This window comes from Orcinus orca, chromosome 6 (genome assembly GCF_937001465.1).
Source record: "Orcinus orca chromosome 6, mOrcOrc1.1, whole genome shotgun sequence".
Taxonomy (NCBI): Eukaryota; Metazoa; Chordata; class Mammalia; order Artiodactyla; family Delphinidae; genus Orcinus; species Orcinus orca.
Window position 1 is genome coordinate 238,262 of NC_064564.1, and position 15,680 is coordinate 253,941.

A 15,680-nucleotide genomic window follows, 5' to 3' on the forward strand; every position below is an offset into this window, starting at 1 on the left:
ATCCTCTCAGCCCCAAGTGTCCAGCCTTATGTCTTATCCAGCTGTGGGTTTATATGTGGTCAATCCAGGTTGCATCACAGCCCCTGAGCAAATTTTGTAAGAATTTTTCTCTCTTTCATTGTTTCTGCGTTTTGTTTTTAAAATTTATTTCTATAATGGGGTTTAGCTCATTTTCACTGCTGTGTTTGTGCCGCTCTGCACACACTTGATTCCCTTATGGAGATATATCAATACATGGGTTTTAAGATTCTTATTACTCAGATATATTTCTCTGCGGTGTATAGGGTGTGTTGAGGCCAGTTCATTGAGCAAGGTGTAGATCTTGTCTCATATCTATTTGGTTTATTGAACGGTATCTGTGCTAATTTCAAACTCTGGTTTTATGCATCACCCCACCTCTCCTTTCCCCTTAAGCTGACATAAGTGTGTTTTCTAAATGTGAGACACTGTTCTGTTCTGTAATTCATTTCTTGTGCAGCCATATTTACCCTCCCTCTATAAGTGATATCTTATGATATGTTTCTTTTTCTGTTTGACTTATTTCAAGTAGTATTATCGGACCTAAATCCACTCTTTATCCTTCTACTAGCCTTATTACCTTGATTTCATGGTGAAGAGATATTCCATTGTACATAAGTACCACATCTTCTTTATCCATTTTTCTCTTTCCTGGGATATTTAAGGTGTACTGAAGTTGAGGTTCTTGTAAACAGAGTAGCCCTAAACTGTGGTGTGCTTGTGTCTTGTTGATTTTTAGACTTCCCTAGATATACTCCCATGATTGGAAGTGTCCTATGCTCTGTAGCTCTGTTTTTTAGATGATTTAGGAACCACCATACACTACTCCAGAGTGGCTCTCGGCAGTTCACACACTGCCCATCAGCGTATAAAGGCTCCCTGTTCTCCATGGCCTGTCCTGCATTTCTGGTTTTTACAAATTTTTAGGATGGCCCTTTTGACCGGTGGGAAATGAGACTTCTTTGTTGTGCACATTTGCATTGCTTGCTTGCTTCGTTGCCCATAAAGTGCGTATGCGTTTTTTCCTGGATATAATCAGGAAAAAACGCATACGCCCTTTTGGGCCAACTGCATCATTGTCGAAATTCTGCCGCTTTTCATGTGCTTTAAAGACGAGTCCAATCTATCTCTTGAAATCTGTTTCTTGCAATTCTGTCTTGCATTCAGATCCTCTTCTTTGCCTTACCTCAACATATTTTTGGACGTTAGTTTTCATTTATAACTCTGCAGGTTTGTGAATTGCAGTGACCCTGAGCTCCATTTTTTAAGTTGCTCTTTTGTGAGCTGGCCTCAAACCCGCAGGATTGCTTCAGGCCCTATTTTGGCTCCGGCGAGGCGGGCTGAGCCTTTTTTCAATTCTTATTCTTAATGGGAAATTAGAGTGATATGTGCCCGTCCAAACCCCTACAACTATTCTCTCATTGGTTCCCCCTCTTCCCATTCATCCTCCTCACAATTTGCAAAATGTGTGAAACAGAAGTTGAAATGTGCTGATTCTCCAAGTGGGGAGATTCTAAGTAACGTGGCTGGAATGGTGAACAGGTGCACCAGGAGAGGATAAATGAGCTGCATTTTAGACACATCTCCCGATCACATGGTGTACAGTCCTCTGGGTTTTCCATGCATGTTTTAGCTGTAGGTAGATCCCTTGAACCTGCAGATTTGGGACCCATTGAATGGGTACCAGGTAGTATTACTTTAAAGGGTGTGCATTTCCTCACCCAACCTCACATTTCTCTTAGTGCAAACAGTTTCCAGCCTTATGTCTCATCCTGCTGTGGGTCTAGATGTGTTCAATCCATGTTGCATCACCGTCCCTGAGGAAAAGTTGTAAGAGGTTTTCTCTGTCTCTCTGTCGTTTATTTTTTTCAATTTATTACTATATTGGTTACAGCTGATTTTCAAAGCTCTGTTTCTTGCTGCTGTACATCCACTTGATTCACGTACAGAGAGACATCAGTAAATTCTTTTTCAGATTCTTACCAGTCGTATATATTCTTTTCCGGTGACTTGAGTGTGCTGAGTGCAGTTCTTTTAGCTACCGTGTAGGCCTTGTTGATTATCAGTTTGGTATTTGGAATGGTATCTTTGCTAATTTCAACCTCCTGGATGATGCCTCACCCCTCCCCACCTTTCCCGTTTAGCAGCCTTATGCGTGTTTTCTACATATTTGACTATGTTTTTGTTTTGTAATTTATTTCATGTGTAGCCATTTTGGATTCCACCTTTAAGTGATATCTTATGATATGTGTCTTTTTCTTTTTGAATTATGTCACTTAGAAAGATCATACGTAACTCCTCCGGAGTTGTTACAACTGGCCATATTTCATTGATTTCCAGGCTGAATAATATTCCACTCTACCTAAGTACCACATCTCTATCCATTTTTTCCCTCCAGAGACATTTAAGTTATATCCTAGTCGAGGATCTTTTAAACAGAGAGGGGGTAAACATTGGGGTGCCTGTGTCCTCTCAATTTTTGTTTTTCCCAAGATATACGCCCATGAGTGCAAGTGCCCTATGCTCTGTAGCTCATTTTTTAGATGCTTTAGTAAACACAATACACTTCTCCAGAATGGCCGTTGGCAATATACATTTCCACTATAAGTCTCACAGGGCTCCCTCTTCTCCTTGCCCTGTCCTGCATTTCTGTTGTTTACGCTTTATGAGGATGGCTCTTCTGACTGATGCGAAGTGATATCTTTTGTAGTATTGACTTCCAGTGCCCACCTGTTTGGTTGGCTAAAAAAGTGTATGCCCTTTTCTTGAATATATACAGAAAAAAACGCATACACCCTTTTTGGCCAACTGCAATGTTGGCAATGTTCAGCTCCTTTTCTTGTGCTTAATGGCGAGTCCTTTCTACCTCCTCAAATCCCTTTCCTGCCATTCTCCCTTGCTTACAAGTCCTTTTCTCTGACTTTCCTCAAGACATTTTTCAGTGATGGATATTTTCAACTCTGCAGTTTCATGAATTTTACTGCCCCTGAGTTCCATTGTTCAACTTGTGTTTATGGGAACTGGCCACAAAGCAGCGGGATTTCCTCAAGCCCTATACTGTTTCCATGGGCAATCCTAGCCTTTGGTCAGTTCATCTTCCTGATTGGAAATTAGAGTGACATGTGCCTGTCTGAACACCTAGGACTTGTCTCTCATTGTTCCTCATCCTTCTGCTTCATCCTCTGGACAAATTCCAAACTGTACACAACAGGATGTTGACAGTGCTGACATCTCCAAGTGGGGAGACTGTTAGTAAAGACGCTGGAGGGGTGAACCCGAGCACCAGGAGATGAGGAGATGAGATGCTTTTTCCAAACTCTTCCCGATCAGACGGTATATCATCCTCTGGGTGTGACAGACATGTTTTAGCAGTAGGAAGAGTCCCATTCATGTAAGGAGAACACCAGGGCTTTTTCAAAATCAGTGTCTCCCCGAAACCCAAACTGGAGAATTTTTTAAGCTACGGCTACACATATGTTCATTAAGGGCCTTGGGAAGTAGGCAGAGTCCAAACTTTAGATGATTGAAGTCTTCAGGGTCAGAAGCACTCACCACCAGCTTCCCTTAGGTTACACTTTAACTGTCATTGATAGATGATGTCAATAAAAATATCTATTCTTTTTCAGATTATTTCCCCTTATAGCTTATTGCAAAATGTTGAGTGTAGTTCCCTGTGCTATACAGTAGTTCCTTGTTGATGATCTATTTTATACATGGCAGTGTGTATGTGTTAATCCCAAACTGTTAATTTATCCCTCCTCCCACCTTTCCCCTTTGGTAATAATAAATTATAAGATTTTATACTTCTCAGAAATGGGGGAGCTGAAAGAGAGGTATCATTTTCAATGGAAAAGCATTTAAAACAAGATTGAAGCTTTAACCAAGATTATTAGATGTACATCCTTGGAAAGAAATCACTTTGTTTCTCTAATATTGACCTGACAAATAAGACAAACCTTTTCACTGAACTTGCTTATAATAAAGTGATGGAAATATCAAATGGAAGTGTTAGAAACATCTTATTTTACCCGAGCCTTATACACTGTTCTATGTTAACTACAGTTTGGCTCACACATCTGTTCATTGAGGTTACAATAGTCTCAATTTCTGTTACTGATCCTCCAGAGTGGACCCCAACAAGTGTCCCCCTGCCCAGTGTCATTGGGGCCAACAGATCGAGACTGAGTTTGGTTCACAAGCAAAGGTAACTTTATATTTTGATCAGAGAATGGAGAGGTGAGAGCATGCACTACCCCGTGGGCTGTGGGCTGGGCTGCTGTGTAGAGATCCTGTCAGAGTCAGTGGGAGGGAGGGGGCGGAGCTCTCGAGGGCCGGGTTGGCTGCAGCTCAGGCTCTATATCGCGGAGTCTGCACTGGGCCCCAGGAGCTGAGGTGTCGTCCCAGCCATTCTGCACTAGGAAATCTGGTCTGAAGTGCCGGGTGTGGAACCTCTGCATGCGGGACCCTAGGAGCACATGAAATTAGACAAAGCACAAAGGATAAAAACGGTTAGACTTGACTTTATTGCCCAGATTCTATTTTTATCTCCCAGGGATTTTTAATGGGCTTTGCTGGGGACAAACCCCTCCTCTGCCTTTTGTCCCGTTCCTCATTCTTGGAGTGCTGAGGGTGCAGACCCTTCTTCTGTAACTGCTGAGTGCTGAGTTGGGAGCCCTCATACCCGGGGGCGAGGGTCAGAGCTTCTTCCCAGCAGCCTCCAGATGACGTTGATTGTCCCCAGGCCCCCTGCCTCCCTGCTCGTCCACCTGAGCACCAGCATTGGAAATGTTATAGATTCTAATGACCTTTAAGGGTCCAGGAAAGAGATGTGCAGAGACGCTGTGGGGACCGGTGTCACCCCGCCCCACATTTGTTCGGCCACCTTAGGCTGAGCGTTTCTGCCAGCCTAGATGCTCTGACCAGTAGTCTGCGCTTTCTTCAATTAGGCCCCTGAATTAACGTACAAACAGCACCAGGTGTCAGAGCCCTGCCCGCTCAACTCCCAGACAGTCCAGGGTCAGTGCTGATCAAGGACCATGATGGCCACTGAGTCAACAGCCTTTTTTTTTTTTGAACAGTAAATTAAAGGACCATTTTGGGGGTTTTTTTGTATTTATTTATTTGTTGGCTATGCTAGGTCATTTCTGTGTGAGGGCTTTCCCTATTTGCGGCAAGCGGGGGCCACTCCTCATCGCGGTGCGCAGGCCTCTCACTATCGCGGCCTCTCTTGTTGTGGAGCACAGGCTCCAGACGCGCAGGCTCAGCAGTTGTGGCTCACGGGCCTAGTTGCTCCGCGGCATGGAGGATCCTCCCAGACCAAGGCTCGAACCCGCGTCCCCTGCATTGGCAGGCAGACTCTCAACCACTGTGCCACCAGGGCAGCCCACCTCAACAGCCTTTTGAAGTAAACAGGAGTCCAGCCAGTCTCATTGGCCACCATCATCACGGTGTCTGTAGGCTTTTCTATGGTGACAGTGTGATATACGGTTCCCCCGCCAAGATTATTAGCTCCCCTCTGGGTGCAGTAAGTCCTGCAAGCAGTAGTCTACTCTTTTGGGACACACTCTTGTTGTTTTATGAGAGAAACTCCAGGTCAAGTGATGTTCACATGAGTCGTCATGGTGCCCTGTTGCTCCCGTTTATCTCTCTGGATGTTGGAGTTGGAAGGCCTCCTCACTCGAGGTTGGTGTGCCCACAGAGCGAACCCTGCAACTTCAGAGCATGGTTGGTGGTTAGGATCACCACGTGGGGTCCTTTTCCCTTAGGAGGGAGGTGGCCTTTGGGGCTGCTGATTTCCAGGTTTTTAGATACCGCCAGTATCTTGGCCAGATGTGGCAGTGGGCCAAGCCCCTTGGTGACCGTAGTTTATCCTACCTGGATGGCATTCTTGCATTGTTCCATTTCAAGTGGTCCCAGTTTTTGCACTAATTCTCCAATGGCGATTCACCTTTCACCGGGAATGTAAAGGTCAAAGGGTTTAGCTAAATTAGGGAGTTCCAGGGCAAGGGTCTGAATTGACTGCTCTTTCCATTCTTGAAAGGCCACTTCTGGATTCTATTCAAAAGGATCATCAACTTTTCCTTTCAGTGTTTCATATAGAGGCCCAGCTAGTAGACTGTAGTTAGGGATCCAGAAGCAGCAAACCCTGGCCTCCCCAGGAACCCCTAAGCTGTCTTCTAGTTTTAGAAAGGGGTAAGGCTGAAAATGGTTTCTTTCCTTTCCTGGGATGGGCTTCTCCGACATTCTGTGAGAATGAAGCCCAGGCAGGTCACCGCAGTCTGTGATATTTGAGCTTTTTCTTGGACAACTTCTATCCTTTATTGGCTTGGTAGTTCAGAGGCCTCCTTAGTAGGGCTGGCGATCAGAATGTCGTCTGCGTACTGAAGGAGAGTTTCCTTTTCCAGAGGTAGAACTTTTAGGTCTTTAGCTAAGCTTTCCCCAAAGATGGTGTGGGAATTTTTGCACCCTTGGGGCAAGACGGCCCAGAAGTATTGTTTTAGTTGTATGTTGAGTCCTGCCACTCACAAGCCAAAATTTCTTGTGACTCTGGGACTAATGGAATACAAAAGAAGGCATCATTGAAGACTAATACAGAATACCATGTCCTGGTGGTTGGTAGAATGACCAGCAGGGTGTAAGAATTAGGAGCAGTTGGAGGTATATCCTCGGTGGCTTCACTGACTGTCCTGACATCCTTTACCAGGTCCCCAGCGCCCATGGGGCTCCCGTGGTCAGACCAATCCCAGAATATTGAGCTCACCTGGGCAGGTACCCCACCCCCACCCCAGCTCACGGGGCTCTCGTGGTCAGGCCCCTCCCAGGATACAGAGCTACCCTTGCAGGTACCGTGGCAGGGCTGGGCACACAGGAACCGTGCACATAGCCCTCATTGCAGAGCATCCCCAGCTCACCTGTCGCTCAGAGCTGACACAGAACACCTCAGAGCAGGACTTGAACTAACAAACAGCAGCTGCGACAGGTCTGTGACCCTGGGCATCACTCTGTGCGGCCTCCCTCCACCTGGTCTTCCAGAGACTTCCACTGCACCCGGGGCACCAGGCCTCTGTCTCCAACCACCACCCACCCCTCCTCTCCCTGACTCCTGGGTTCCTCTCATTAGGAGAGGGTTTTCTTGAAGTTGTCTCCCACTCATGGGCCAGATAAAATGATTAGAAAACAAGCCAAAGCTGCAGCCCCTTGTCTATCCTGACTCTCAGGAGCCCACACCTGTTCCTTGGACCTGGCCGGTTCAGCAAGTTCCATTTTCTGCAACTGTGAGCCCCTGAGGGGTGATGATTGGCTGACCTGGGCAGCCTTACCGTGCCGGCCAGCCCTCCCCAGGTGTGCCTGGGTTGAGATCAATATAAATACCACTCCAGGCAGCAAGAGCCCCTGCAGCCATGCCTGACGCCATTTTCTCTGCCCTGTCAGCAGTCTCGGGGCTGGGCTGGTGGGAGGGAGTGAGAGGCCACGGCTTTGTGGGTGGCCCAGTGTGAGTGGGGCTCTGCTGGACTTTCTGCAGCAGTTGCCAGGCTGCCACCTGCTAAAGAAGAGGATGTGTCACCCATACCTGCTGCTGGAATTTCTCCCTGGGCAGAGGTGAGAAAGGAAAAAAGCAGTGGGGGCAGGGACAGGACGGGTATCTCAGGCAGGGAAATGGAAATCTTCCAGAAGAGCACCCAGGGCCAGGACCATCCTGGCTGGCCTGCAGGCACCAAGTCGGCCAGCATGCTGTCACTCGTGTGGCTCTATGGCCCTTCCTCTAGGCTTTCAAGTCCTTGTATATATTCAGGTGTTTTACCTGGGACGGGTGGGAATAGTTCAGCAGCAACTGGCCTGGGGCTCAGCTCACGTTTACTCACAGATGCCTCGGCACGGTGCCCCAGCTTTGCAATGAGGACGCTTGTTGCGTGGGGGCTGCTGGCTGAATGGGAGACGATTCCCCACCACTGACCAACTTCAGAATTGTTTACAACTGGAGCAAGTGCCCTGATACGGTTTTCCTCTGTGGAACTGGTGGGTTCTGTGTTTTTTTTCTCTTTTTCGTTTTTGGTTCAAGGTAGATTTTATTCCTCTATTTTGTATTTACAGATATAAGCATGGAAATAATTTATTCATATAAATACATGTATGTGAAGGGAATAATTGTTTTTTCTGTTTTATTTTTTAAATTTTATTTCTTTTTAATTTTGAATTTTATTTTATATTTTTATACAGCAGGTTCTTATTGGTTATCTATTTTATACATATAAATGTATACATGCCAATCCCAGTCTCTCAACTCCTCCCACCACCACCCCCCCAACAGCTTTCCCCCCTTGTTGTCCATACGTTTGTTGTCTACATCTGTTGCTCTATTTATGCCTTGCAAAATGGTTAACCTGTACAGTTTTTCTAGGTTCCACATATATGCATGAATATACAAGATTTGTTTTTCTCTTTCTGACTTACTTCACTCTGTATGACACTCTCTAGATCCATCGACGTCTCTACAAATGACCCAATTTCATTCCTTTTAATGGCTTAGTAATATTCCATTTTATATATGTACCACAGCTTTATGCATTCGTCTGTCTGTGGGCATTTAGGTTGCTTCCATTACCTCGATATTGTAAAGAGTGAGGCAATGAACATTGCAGTGAATGTCTCTTTTTGATTTATGGTTTTGTCTGGGTATATGTCCAGAACAGGGATTGCTGTATCATATGGTAATTCTACTGTTAGTTTCTTAAGAAACTCCATATTGTTCTCCATAGTGACTGTATCAATTTATATTCCCAACAATAGTGGAAGAGGGTTCCTTTTCTCCACACCCTTTCCAGCATTTTTTGTTTATAGAATTTGTGATGATGCCCATTGTACCAGGTGTGAGGTGATACCTCATTGTTCAGTCCATTTCCTTGAGTAAGGGTTAGGTCTTGTCTATTACATATTTAGCTTATGGAACGGTATCTGTGCTAATTTCAAACTCTGGTTTTATGCAGCACCCCAACTCACGTTCCCCCTTAAGCAAGCATAAGTTGGTTTTCTAAACATGAGACCCTGTTCTGTTTTGTAATTCAGTTCATGTGTAGCCAAGTTCTCATTCCATGTATTAGTGGTACCTTATGATGTTTCTTTTTCTGTGTGACATTTTTCACTTAGAATCACCATGCCTCAATCCACTCATTATGCTCGCACGGGCTTGGTGACATAGTTTTCATTGCTGAGAGGTATTCTGTTGTTCGTAAGTATGGCAACTTCTTTATCCATTATTTGCTCTCTGGCATATTTAACTTGTGCTGCAGAAGAGGTTCCTGTAAACAGAGCCATCCCAAATTTTGGGGTGGCTGTGTCTTTTTGATTTTAATTTCCCTAAGCTATAGGACTATAAGTGGAAGTGCCCTAGGCTCTGTTGCTTTGTTTTTTAGATGTTTCAGGAAACACCATACACTTCTCCCGACTGGCTGTTGGCAATTTACATCCCGCCCATCAGCATAACAAGGCTCCCAGTTCTCCATGGCCTGTCCTGCCTTTCTGGATTTTACACTTTTTTCAGATGGCCCTTTTGACCAGGGGGAACTGAGACTTCATTGTAGTGCAGATTTCCTTTGCAAGCTTGCTTGGTTGGCCAAAAAGGGCGTATGCGTTTTTTCCTGAATATATTCAGGAAAAAACGCATACGTCTTTTTGGCCAAGTACATCATTGTGGACGTTCTGCCTCTTTTCCTATGCTTTAAATGCAATTCCAGTCTACCTCCAGAAATCGCTTTCCTGCAATTCTGCCCCACTTTCAAGTCCTCTTGGCAGGCTTACTTCAGTATATTTTTGGACGATAGCTGTCATTTATAACTCTGCAGGTTTGTGAATTACAGTGGCCCTGAGCTCCTTTCTTCAACTCGCTTTCTTGTGAGCTGACCGCAACACCGCAGGATTGCTTCAGGCCCTAATCTTGTTCTGGCATGGCACGCTGAGCCTTTGGTTAATTCCTCTTCCTGGTGGGAAATGAGAGTTAAATTTGCCCGTCCAGACACCTCCAGCTAGTCTCTCATCGGTTGTCCTTATTCCTGTTCATCTTCCGCAGAAATTTCAAACTGGGCCAAACAGCAGGTTAAAGGCACTGACTCTCCAACTCGGGAGAGTGTTAGTAAAGTGTCGGGAATGTTGCACCCGAGTACCAGGGGAGGAAAACTGAGACATATTGGAACACGTCTCCCGATCATACGGTTGATCATACTGTGGGTTCCGCAAGCATGTTTTAGCTGAAGGAAGAAACCCTTAAACCTGGAGTGTTGAGACCCGTGGAATGGGTTCCATGCAATATGACTTCAAAGGGTCTTCATTTGCTCACCGAACCCATCAAATCCTATCACTGCTGCGCTTATGCCCCTGTACACACGCTTGATTCTCTTTCAGAGATATAGCAATCCATAAGTTTTAGATACTTACTAGTCAGGTACATTCTTAGGCGTTTAATATGGGGTGTTGAGTCCATTTCGTTGAGCAAGGAGTAGCTCTTGTCTATTACGCGTTTGGCTCAAGGAACCTTATCTGTGCTCATTTAAATCTCTGGTTTTATGCAGTACCCCAACTCACCTTTCCCCTTATGCAAGCATAAGTTGGTTTCCTAAATTTGAGATCCTGTTCTATTTTGTAATTCAGTACCTGTGTAGCCAAGTTTACATTCCGTGTATTAGTGATATCTTATGATGTTTCTTTTTCTGTGTGACTTATTTCAGTTATAATCATCATACCTGAATCAACTCATTATGCTGCTACGGGCCTGATGACATAGATTTCATTGCTGAGTGATAGTGCATTGTACGTAAGTACCAGAAGTTCTTTTTCCATTTTTCGCTTTCTGTGATATTCAACTTGTACCGTAAAGGAGGTTCTTGTAAACAGAGCCATCCCAAACTTTGGGGTGGCTGTGTCTTTTTGATTTTAATTTCCCTAAGCTATAGGACCATAAGTGGAAGTGACCTAGGCTCTGTTGCTTTGTTTTTTAGATGTTTCAGGAAACACCATACACTTCCCCCCACTGCCTGTTGGCAATTTACATCCCGCCCATCAGCATAACAAGTCTCCCAGTTCTCCATGGCCTGTCGTGCCTTTCTGGATTGTAAACTTTTTTCAGATGGCCCTTTTGACTGGGGGGAAGTGAGACTTCATTGTAGTGCAGATTTCCTTTGCAAGCTTGCTTGGTTGGCCAAAAAGGGCGTATGCGTTTTTTCCTGAATATATTCAAGAAAAAACGCATACGTCCTTTGTGGCCAAGTGCATCATTGTCGACGTTCTGTCTCTTTTCCTATGCTTTAAATGCAATTCCAGTCTACCTCCGGAAATCGCTTTCCTGCAATTCTGCCCCACTTTCAAGTCCTCTTGGCAGGCTTACTTCAGTATATATTTGGACGATAGCTGTCATTTATAACTCTGCAGGTTTGTGAATTACAGTGGCCCTGAACTCCTTTCTTCAACTCGCGTTCTTGTGAGCTGGCCGCAATACCGCAGGATTGCTTCAGGCCCTAATCTGATTCCGGCATGGCACACTGAGCCTTTGGTTAATTCCTCTTCCTGGTTGGAAATGAGAGTTAAATTTGCCCGTCCAGACACCTCCAGCTAGTCTCTCATTGGTTCTCCCTTTTCCTGTTCATCTTCGGCAGAAATTACAAAGTGTGCAAAACATGAGGTTAAAGGCACTGACTCTCCAAGACGGAAGAGTGTTAGTAAAGCATCTGGAATGTTGCACCTGAGTACCAGGGAACGAGAACTGAGACATATTGGAACCCATCTCCCGATCACACGGTTGATCATAGTCTGGGTTCCACATGCATGTTTTAGCTGAAGGAAGAATCCCTTAAACCTGGAGAGTTGAGACCCGTGGAATGGGTACCATGCAATATGATTTCAAAGGGTCTTCATTTGCTCACCGAACCTCTCCAATCCTATCACGGCTGCATTTATGCCCCTGTACACATGCTTGATTCTCTTTTGGAGACATAGCAATCCATAGGTTTTAAGATACTTACTAGTCAGCTACATTCTTAGGTGTTTAATATGGGGTGTTGAGTCCATTTCGTTGAGCAAGCAGTAGCTCTTGTCTATTACATGTTTGGCTTAACGAACTTTATCTGTGCTCATTTCAATCTCTGGTTTTATGCAGTACCCCAACTCACCTTTCCCCTAAGCAAGCATAAGTTGATTTTCTAAATTTGAGACCCTGTTCCGTTTTGTAATTCAGTTCCTGTGTAGCCAAGTTTACATTCCCTGTATTAGTGATATCTTATGATGTTTCTTTTTCTGTGTGACTTATTTCAGTTAGAATCATCATACCTGAATCCACTCATTATGCTGCTACGGGCCTGATGACATAGATTTCATTGCTGAGTGATATTGCATTGTACGTAAGTACCACAACTTCTTTATCCATTTTTCGCTTTCTGCGATATTGAACATGTACCGAAAACGAGGTTCTTGTAAACAGAGCCGTCCCAAACTTTGGGGTGGCTGTGTCTTTTTGATTTTAATTTCCCTAAGCTATAGGACCATAAGTGGAAGTGCCCTACGCTCTGTTGCTTTTTTTTTATATGTTTCAGGAAACACCATACACTTCTCCAGAGTGGCTGTTGGCAATATACATGCCGCCCATCAGCATAACAAGGCTCCCAGTTCTCCATGGCCTGTCCTGCCTTTCTGGATTCTACACTTTTTTCAGATAGCCCTTTTGACCTGGGGGAAGTGAGACTTCATTGTAGTGCAGATTTCCTTTGCAAGCTTGCTTGGTTGGCCAAAAAGGGCGTATGCGTTTTTTCCTGAATATATTCAGGAAAAAACGCATACACCCTTTTTGACCAAGTGCATCATTGTCGACGTTCTGCCTCTTTTCCTATGCTTTAAATGCAATGCCAGTCTACCTCCTGATCGGTTTCCTGCAATTCTGCCCCGCTTTCAAATCCTCTTGGCAGCCATTCTTCAGTATATTTTTGGATGATTGCTGTCATTTATAACTCTGCAGGTTTGTGAATTACAGTGCCCAGGAGCTCCTTTCTTCAACTCGTTTTCTTGTGAGCTGGCCGCAATACCGCAGGATTGCTTCAGGCCCTAATCTTGTTCTGGCATGGCACGCTGAGCCTTTGGTTAATTCCTCTTCCTGGTGGGAAATGAGAGTTAAATTTGCCCGTCCAGACACCTCCAGCTAGTCTCTCATTGGTTCTCCCTACTCGTGTTCATCTTCCGCGGAATTTGCAAACTGGGCCAAACAGGAGGTTAAAGGCACTGACTCTCCAAGTTGGGAGAGTGTTAGTAAAGCATCTAGAATGTTGCACCCGAGTACCAGGGGATGAGAACTGAGACATATTTGAACATGACTCACGATCACACGGTTGATCATAGTCTGGGTTCCACATGCATGTTTAGCTGAAAGTAGAATCCCTTAAACCTGGAGAGTTGAGACCCGTGGAATGGGTACCATGCAATATGACTTCAAAGGGTCTTCATTTGCTCACGAAACTTCTCCAATCCTATCACTGCTGCGTTTATGCCCCTGTACTCACGCTTGATTCTCTTTCAGAGACATAGCAATGGATAGGTTTTAAGATACTTACTAGTCAGTTACATCCTTAGGCGTTTAATATGGGGTGTTGAGTCCATTTCGTTGAGCAAGGAGTAGCTCTTTTCTATTCCATATTTGGCTTAAGGAACTTTATCTGTGCTCATTTCAATCTCTGGTTTTATGCAGCACCCCAACTCACCTTTCCCCTTAAGCAAGCATAAGTTGGTTTTCTAAATTTGAGACCCTTTTCTGTTTTGTAATCCAGTTCCTGTGTAGCCAAGTTTACATTCCGTGTATTAGTAATATCTTATGATGTTTCTTTTTCTGTGTGACTTATTTCAGTTAGAATCATCATACCTGAATCCACTCATTATGCTGCTACGTGCCTGATGGCATAGATTTCTTTGCTGAGTGATATTGCATTGTACGTAAGTACCAAATTCTTTATCCATTTTTCACTTTCTGTGATATTGAACTTGTACCGTAAATGAGGTTCTTGTAAACAGAGCCGTCCCAAATTTTGGGGTGGCTGTGTCTTTTTGATTTTAATTTTCCTAAGCTATAGGACCATAAGTGGAAGTGCCCTAGGCTCTGTTGCATTGTTTTTTAGATGTTTCAGGAAACACCATACACTTCTCCCAAGTGGCTGTTGGCAATTTACATCCCACCCATCAGCATAACAAGGCTCCCAGTGCTCCATGGCCTGTCCTGACTTTCTGGATTTTACACTTTTTTCAGATGGCCCTTTTGACCGGGGGGAAGTGAGACTTCATTGTAGTGCAGATTTCCTTTGCAAGCTTGCTTGGTTGGCCAAAAAGGGCGTATGCGTTTTTTCCTGAATATATTCAGGAAAAAACGCATACGCCCTTTTTGGCCAAGTGCATCATTGTCGACGTTCTGCCTCTTTTCCTATGCTTTAAATGCAATTCCAGTCTACCTCCTGAAATCGGTTTCGTGCAATTCTGCGCCGCTTTCAAGTCCTCTTGGCAGCCTTACTTCAGTATATTTTTGGACAATAGCTGTCATTTATAACTCTGCAGGTTTGTGAATTACAGTGCCCCTGAGCTCCTTTCTTCAACTCGCTTTCTTGTGAGCTGGCCGCAACACCGCAGGATTGCTTCAGGCCCTAATCTGGTTCTGGCACGGCACGCTGAACCTTTGGTTAATTCCTCTTCATGGTGGGAAATGAGAGTTAAATTTGCCCGTCCAGACACCTCCAGCTAGTCTCTCATTGGTTCTCCCTATTCCTGTTCATCTTCCGCAGAAATTGCAAACTGGCCCAAATAGGAGGTTAAAGGCACTGACTCTCCAAGTTGGGAGAGTGTTAGTAAAGCATCTGGAATGTTGCACCCGAGTACCAGGGGAGGAAAACTGAAATATATTTGAACACGTGTCCCGATCACACGGCTGATCATACTCTGGGTTCCACATGCATGTTTTAGCTGAAGGAAGAATCCCTTAAACCTGGAGAGTTGAGACCCGTGGAAAGGGTACCATGCAATATGACTTCAAAGGGTCTTCATTTGCTCACCGAACCTCTCCAATCCTATAACTGCTGCGTTTATGCCCCTGTACACACGCTTGATTCTCTTTCAGAGACATAGCAATCCATAGGTTTTAAGATACTTTCTAGTCAGGTACATTCTTAGGCATTTAATATGGGGTGTTGAGTCCATTTCGTTGAGCAAGGAGTAGCTCTTGTCTGTTACGTATTTGGCTTAAGGATATTTATCTGTGCTCATTTCAATCACTGGTTTTATGCAGCACCCCAACTCACCTTTCCCCTTAAGCAAGCATAAGTTGGTTTTCTAAATTTGAGACCCTCTTCTGTTTTGTAATCAGGTTCCTGTGTAGCCAAGTTTACATTCCGTGTATTACTGATATCTTATGATGTTTCTTTTTCTGTGTGACTTATTTCACTTAGAATCATCATACCTGAATCCACTCATTATGCTGCTACGGGCCTGATGACATAGATTTCATTGCTGAGTGATATTGCTTTGTACGTAAGTACCACAACTTCTTTATCGATTTTTCGCTTTCTGCGATATTGAACTTGTACCATAAACGAGGTTCTTGTAAACAGAGCCGTCCCAAACTTTCGGGTGGCTGTGTCTTTTTGATTTTAATT